Genomic DNA, 7,126 nt, shown 5'->3' with positions numbered 1-7,126 from the left:
CACATTACTGCCGCTTGAGAAGTTCAATCTGGATAGATTGAAACCGGAGGAGAGCAAGAAGGAGGATGAGGAAAAACGCAGATACCGCCTGATTCCGCGGACGTTCTCAAATTGGCTGCAGGCGTTCGCCATCTTGGCGAGCGTGGTGGGGGAAAAGGCCCCCGAACATTGCTCTGCGTTGTTCGTGTATTTAGAGGCGATTAGTGAGGCGCACCGGACGTATGGCGGCGTGGCATGGCTGCGCTATGATGAGCAATTTCGTCAGCGGATGGCCGTCCGACCGTCGCTTCGATGGGACCATAAGGATATTAGCCTGTGGATGAAGCTGATGACGGCGGCGAGGGCTCCTAACCAGTTTTTTCAGGCGGGGGTCGGGGGTACCGCAGCTCCAGGACAGCCGACCGACAAGAAATGGGGCTTCTGCAGTTCAACGAGGGCACTTGCAGGTTCGGCGCCAACTGTCGGTTTAAGCACACGTGTTCCGGCTGCGGGGGATCACACGCCCTCGCCAAGTGCTTCAGGAGAGGGAAGGGGCGTGGCGGAGAGCCTGCGAATAAAAGGGACGACGCCGGTGCGGGTGGAAAGGATGCGTCCTTTCCTCAGTAGGTACCCCGACCGTCAAGCGGCCCAGCTATTGGAGTCAGGTTTTGCGCAGGGGTTTAAAATTCCTTGCCACCTGGCGGTAACCCCTCCCATAGTGAATAATTTACGGTCAGCCCTGCTGCATCCGGCAGTGGTCACTGAAAAAATTGACAAGGAAGTAAAATTGGGGCGCATGGCTGGCCCGTTTGCTTCAGTTCCTCTGCCGGGCCTGGTGGTATCCCCATTGGGTGTAGTTCCCAAGAAGGAGCCAAATAAATTTAGACTGATTCACCACCTGTCATTCCCGAAGGGGGGATCTGTCAATGATTCGATTGCACCGGAGGAGTGTGCGGTCACATACACTTCGTTCGATGCGGCGATATCATGGGTTTGTCGATACGGCCGGGGGTCCCTTATGGCTAAGGCGGATATTGAATCCGCCTTCTGGCTTTTACCGGTTCACCCTGACAGCTTTCGTTGGCTAGGTTGCACGTGGAATGGGGCGTACTATGTGGACCGTTGCCTCCCAATGGGATGCTCGATCTCCTGTGCTTTCTTTGAAACGTTTAGCTCCTTCTTGGAATGGGTGGTGCGGGACGTCTCTGGCATTAACTCGGTTGTCCACTATCTGGACGACTTTTTATGTGTCGGCCCACCGGGTTCCAACGTTTGTGCCGTCCTTTTGGGGACGTTGCAGCACATAACGGAACGGTTTGGGGTCCCGTTAGCCCCGGGCAAGACGGAAGGCCCAACGTCCAACATAGTTTTCCTCGGAATTGAAGTGGATTCCATGGGTATGGAGTGCCGATTGCCGTTGGACAAACTGGAGAATCTCAAGGAGGCAATACGTGGGACCATTGGGCGGCGGAAGGTGCAGCTGAGACACTTACAATCGTTGTTGGGGAAGCTAAATTTTGCTTGCCGAATAAGTCCCATGGGCAGGGTGTTTTGCAGGCGGTTGTCAGCGGCAACAGCAGGGGTTAAGGCCCCCACTCATTTTGTGAGTCTGACCTGTGAGCACAGGGAAGATTTGCGGGTGTGGCACGATTTCCTGGAATCTTTTAACGGGCGCGCTTTGTGGATGTCGGGCCCCATCAGCAATTGGGATCTTGAATTGTTTACGGACGCCGCGGGATCCACGGGCTATGGGGCAGTTTTTCAACGGCAGTGGAGCGCAGCCAGGTGGCCCGCGTCTTGGGGGAAAGCTGGGTTCTTGAAGAACCTAGTCCTCCTGGAACTGTTTCCTATTGTGCTGGCAATGGAAATATGGGGGGAATCGTTCCGCCAATCTGAAAGTGCGGCTCAACTGTGATAACATGGGGGTTGTGCAAGTGATCAATCGGTTGTCAGCCCAGTCGGTGCCGGTGGTCAGGTTGCTGAGACACCTGGTGCTGCGGTGTTTGAAGTTGAATGTTTTCATTTACGCTGTGCATTTGCCGGGGGTGGAGAACACTGTAGCTGACGCTTTGTCTCGTTTCCAGTGGACCAGGTTTCGGGAGTTGGCACCGGACGCGGAGCAGCAGGGGGGTCGCCTGCCCCGTCTGGATGTGGAACGTTGGGACGCAGCTAGGTGGATTCAGCGCTCAGTGAGTAAGGCCACGTGGGACGCCTATTCTAAGGTATGGCGGGAATGGTATGCATGTTTGCGCAGTCTGGAGATCTCCCCACAGGGCCAGGAGTTAGTCCACGCGGTTCTCTATTTTCTCAACCTGGGTTTTGAGCGGGACATCTCGGCAGCTGCCATCAACAAAAAACTGGCTGGTTTGGCCTTTCTCTTCAAGTTGCAGGGGCAACGTGACTATACAAAAGAATTTTGGGTGAGGCAGACGGTTAAGGGTTACAGGAGGGCACATAGGAAAAGGGACGGGCGGCGCCCTGTGTCATTTGGAGTACTGCATGGTCTGTTTCGGCAGCTCCCCACCCTTTGCAGTTCGGAGTTTGAGGGTGCCTTATTCAAAGCGGCCTTTGCATTGGCATTTTTTGGGGCGTTACGGGTGGGGGAGTTAGTCAGCCGTTCTAAACGGGCACAGGGGGGGCTACAGGCAAAGGACTTGGAGTACTTACCCGATTCGATCAGGATACGTATAACCCGGTCAAAGACGGACCAGGCGGGTAGGGGTGTGCAGATAGAAATTTTTCGTCTTCCTGGGTCCCACATTTGTCCAGTGAGCGCGGTGCAATATTACAGGGACTTGCGGCCAGGGTTTAAAGGTTCATTTTTGATGCATGCAGATGGGTCGGCCTTGTCGAAGTTTCAATTCATTGCAGTGTTCAAACGAGGTTTGGTCGCGGCTGGTTACGATCTTACGAACTATGCATCCCATTCTTTCCGCATAGGTGCTGCGACGGAGGCAGCCAGGGCTGGGCTTAGCCAAGAGGTGGTGAAGCGTATCGGGAGGTGGGATTCGGACAGATTCAAACTTTACATTCGGCCGCATTTGTTACAGACTTGTTAAGCAGTAGTTGTTGGAATTCGTGTGGTTTTCTTTGGGGGGGGTAACTCATTATTTTGTGTTTGTCATCTTTTTTTCACAGGTATGGAAGTGGGCCTGGTTTGGATCTTGGGCCATTCCTTCGTTTACTGGGGTGCCAGGCGAGCTGATGTTCGGCCGAATGGTAGGCAGTTGGGTATCCCCAGACACGAGGCTCAGGTCAGATGGATCGGGGTTCCGGGCATGCTTTGGAACAGGGTGAAGTCAGAGGTCAACAGGTTCGCCCGCTTAGATAGGGCACCGGATGTTTTGGTGCTACATGTGGGGGGGAATGACATGGGGGCTAGGTCCATGCGGCAGTTGATAAGGGACATCAAATGTGATTATTTACGGCTACAGGCAGCATTCCCGGGCATGGTTATCGTATGGTCGGATATGGTGGGCAGGACGTCCTGGCGTTGGGCTTGGTCTGCTAAAAAGGTTGATAGGGCCAGAGTTAAAGTTAACAAGGAGGTTAGCAGGTTCATTGTTCGGAATGGGGGGGTGACCATACGGCATAGAGAGTTGGAGGTGGACACATGGAGGTACCTCAGAAGTGACGGGGTACACCTTAATGAGGTTGGAACCGATCTTTGGGCTCTTGGCTTGCAGGAGGGTGTAAAACGCGCTTTGAGGGTGTGGAGGTGCTCGCAATAGTAAGGTCTTACTCCTTGCGTGCTGTGGCAGTGGTTTGGGTCTGTGAGGAAGAGGAGGAGATGTATGTTATATGGAGATATAACATGGTTGTTACCCAGCTGGGGTATCAGGTACCTTCCGGTTACAAGGGATTAACCAGGAAGGGGTGGAAAAGGTAGGTCACTGCGAAGGTTGGGTACCGTCTTACAGTCAGGGGTTTGCGACTGGAGACCTAAAAGTTGATACAAAGTTTGTCGCAGTGACCAGTGGTGTGTGTTCCCCCTACAAGACCCATAAAAAGTACAGAGAAGCTTATTATAAAGTTTATTTTAAAATGTTATTTATTTATGTTTATGGTAATTTTGTTAATAAAAGGCCGGCAAGGCCATTTACTCCAATACCTTGTTACGTTTTTTGTGGGGAGGGATTGGAGATTTTATTAGGGGGATGTAAGGGACTGGGGGGATAAGTCCTTCACATGTCAAGGGAGTCCCGGAGCAGAGGATCAGCGCAGGGACAGCATGACATGTGCGGACTGCACAGTCACGCTGTCAGGGGGTAGGCTGAGGCATGTTCCTTTAAGAAAAGGGGAGGTGCCTCAGCAGGAGAAGAACTGTTTGCCGGGAGAGGAAAGAGGCAAGGGGAGGAAGTGACGTCAGTCGTGAGCGGCGGGGAGAGAGATTCCCACCCACCCTCCCTTATTTGGAGTGTATTTAATAGGGGCAGTAGTGGCAGTGGTTTGGGTCTGTGAGGAAGAGGAGGAGATGTATGTTATATGGAGATATAACATGGTTGTTACCCAGCTGGGGTATCAGGTACCTTCCGGTTACAAGGGATTAACCAGGAAGGGGTGGAAAAGGTAGGTCACTGCGAAGGTTGGGTACCGTCTTACAGTCAGGGGTTTGCGACTGGAGACCTAAAAGTTGATACAAAGTTTGTCGCAGTGACCAGTGGTGTGTGTTCCCCCTACAAGACCCATAAAAAGTACAGAGAAGGTTATTATAAAGTTTATTTTAAAATGTTATTTATTTATGTTTATGGTAATTTTGTTAATAAAAGGCCGGCAAGGCCATTTACTCCAATACCTTGTTACGTTTTTCGTGGGGAGGGATTGGAGATTTTATTAGGGGGATGTAAGGGACTGGGGGGATAAGTCCTTCACATGTCATGGAGAAAATATAAAATAGATTTGCTGCCATGTATACCAACTTTGTTTTACTCCCCCCCATGTGCCCCTCACTCCAAAAGCTCCAAGTTATAATTGGGGCCGTTGTCATTACAGTCTGGTCATGTATTTCTATCATTCCGGTTCTGATTTATTGGCTTTTGTTTAATTCTTAAGTCCTGGTTTATACTGTTCTGTGTGCATGCAGCATTCATGGCAATGCGCACATGGAGATGAGAATGGGCACAGAGCTCATTTTAGTCTTTGACAATAAACTGCAGCATATCGATATTTACCAGTCACAGAATGGGGATTTCTACTCAACATGGATTTTCTTGCATTGTGATGCTTCAATGTTGTGCGAATGTAACAGGGGTCTTAAAGTTCTATGTTAGGCCCCTTTAACATGACTGAGCCAATCAGGTCCGCCTGTCAGTTTTTAAGGTGGATCTGATTGGATCCCCCATTCGGACCTGTGTCTATTTACACCTGCCAACATCCAATCTGATCCTCTAAAAACAGACAGTGGATCAGATCACATGACAAGTTTTTTTTTTCTATTGAAAAAGCCCATGGCGTGCAAACACACCCAAAAAACTTCCACCCGGTGCATAAAAAAAGTGCACACACATAAAGAGTGAAACACTAAAAAGTGCAGACGGGTGCCTGATGTCCTCCAAAAGAAGGACCATACCCTGATCCCCCGGGGCGTTAGGCTCCAGACAGGGACTGAGGTACCAGACTCAACAAGTGGTCCCCGGACGAAACCGGAAGACCTCCTTTCCCCGGGAGGACTGCCGAAACAGAACCTCCTAGGTACTTGGTACTGTGGGGGCTTCCCCCGAAGGTAGGCCCCCCCTCATGGAGATTGGACCAAGCCAGAAGGCCTATGTCCGCTCTCCCAGAGACTTTCAGGATTGGTCCGAGGACCGACACCCTACTCATCAAACGTGCAGTGACAGACTGTGACAAGACACACACAAATAAAATAAATAAAAAGTGAGGAAGGGATAGTGAAGAGGAGAGTGAAAAGTGGCCATTGTGCAATACAATGGCCGGCCCTCCGGCCAGGAATCAAAAATTCCTCTGGTCCTAGCCAAAAGGCCGGGCCCTAGAGGCAGGTGTAAAAAAAGCGTGTAATGGTGACGTGACCTAGGTGCCTAAATCAAAGTGCTGATGCACAGTGAAAGAAGGCACCCCTGGACTGCCCCTCCAGGGGCACATCACCATGGGCTTTCCAACAAAAGCATCCCCGACAGCCCAGCCCAGACCACGACAGCCCCCACCACAGCCAGAAAGGCATGGAGATCAGCGAGCTTAGTGAGACCCTTTGCCATCAGGTCAAACCCTCACTCCCGTCACTCCTACCTAATTATATTCGAAAGGTACCGGCCGCCCCTCTGCTGGAACAGAAGAGCTAAGCGTTCCCTCCCGAAAAACTGACTGGGGCTAAAGCTACCACAATCCAAGCCGGTCTGCCAGGGTCCCCTCCCCTGGCGCCGACCAGTGGTTCTCCGCCCTCATCAGGAGGCTTCCCGAACCGGCTACAAACCAGTCCGGGTCACCTTTACACCAACAGGCTTTGCATAGCAACCGCCACCCCTGCTCCACCTCCCCGTAGAGCAGGGACGGTAAACCAGCGCCACCTATTGGCAACTGATAAGAACAGATACTACACTCGATCTTAGCCAAAAGGCCGAGAAGCGATTTTTTTTGGAGATTAATATTTTTTTATGACACCCATCACTATTAGCACATAGCACCTTTTGTTCTATTTATTTATTTACGTTTGAACTGGATTTATATTGAATCTTATATACATATATACAGCTGGGCATATAACTTAAAGCATTTGAAATCTCTGTAGTGCATTTACTATTTACTTTACATCATACCAATATACTAAGCTTTAGTTATATATTTTTTTGTGTTTTTTTATATACAACACCTTCAGATGTCTAGTCACCTCTGGAGTGTGTTTATTAATTTTGAATGGTCAATTTGCACTTTATTATTTATGTTTCTGGCACTTTGCATTTTGGATTAATGCAATTTATGTTTGACTTAGAATCACACTTAATATATTTGCACTGCAAAGGAGATAACGATGTCAGTGTCTGTTACATTTGCCTGTATCTGTAGAGGTCATAGAGGGGCTTAATGTGAAGATCTTCTACCCCTGTGCACCTTCTAGTTTACTGTAAGTTGGTGCAATCAATTCTTTATTTGTGAATGAGGGAAAACGATTGGCTGCATTCATTGTATTCAATGA

General features: G+C 50.1%; 1 pseudogene; it reads right to left on the bottom strand.

The window, feature by feature from the left end:
- Positions 1-6,429: 6,429 nt before the first annotated feature.
- Positions 6,430-6,562, bottom strand: LOC143937542 (U2 spliceosomal RNA; annotated as a pseudogene).
- Between the last annotated feature and the right edge of the window lie 564 nt (positions 6,563-7,126).

This window comes from Lithobates pipiens, unplaced genomic scaffold (genome assembly GCF_037356315.1).
Source record: "Lithobates pipiens isolate NorthernLeopardFrog02 unplaced genomic scaffold, aLitPip1_a1.2 Scaffold_28, whole genome shotgun sequence".
Taxonomy (NCBI): Eukaryota; Metazoa; Chordata; class Amphibia; order Anura; family Ranidae; genus Lithobates; species Lithobates pipiens.
This window is presented reverse-complemented; position numbering and strand designations above follow the sequence as displayed.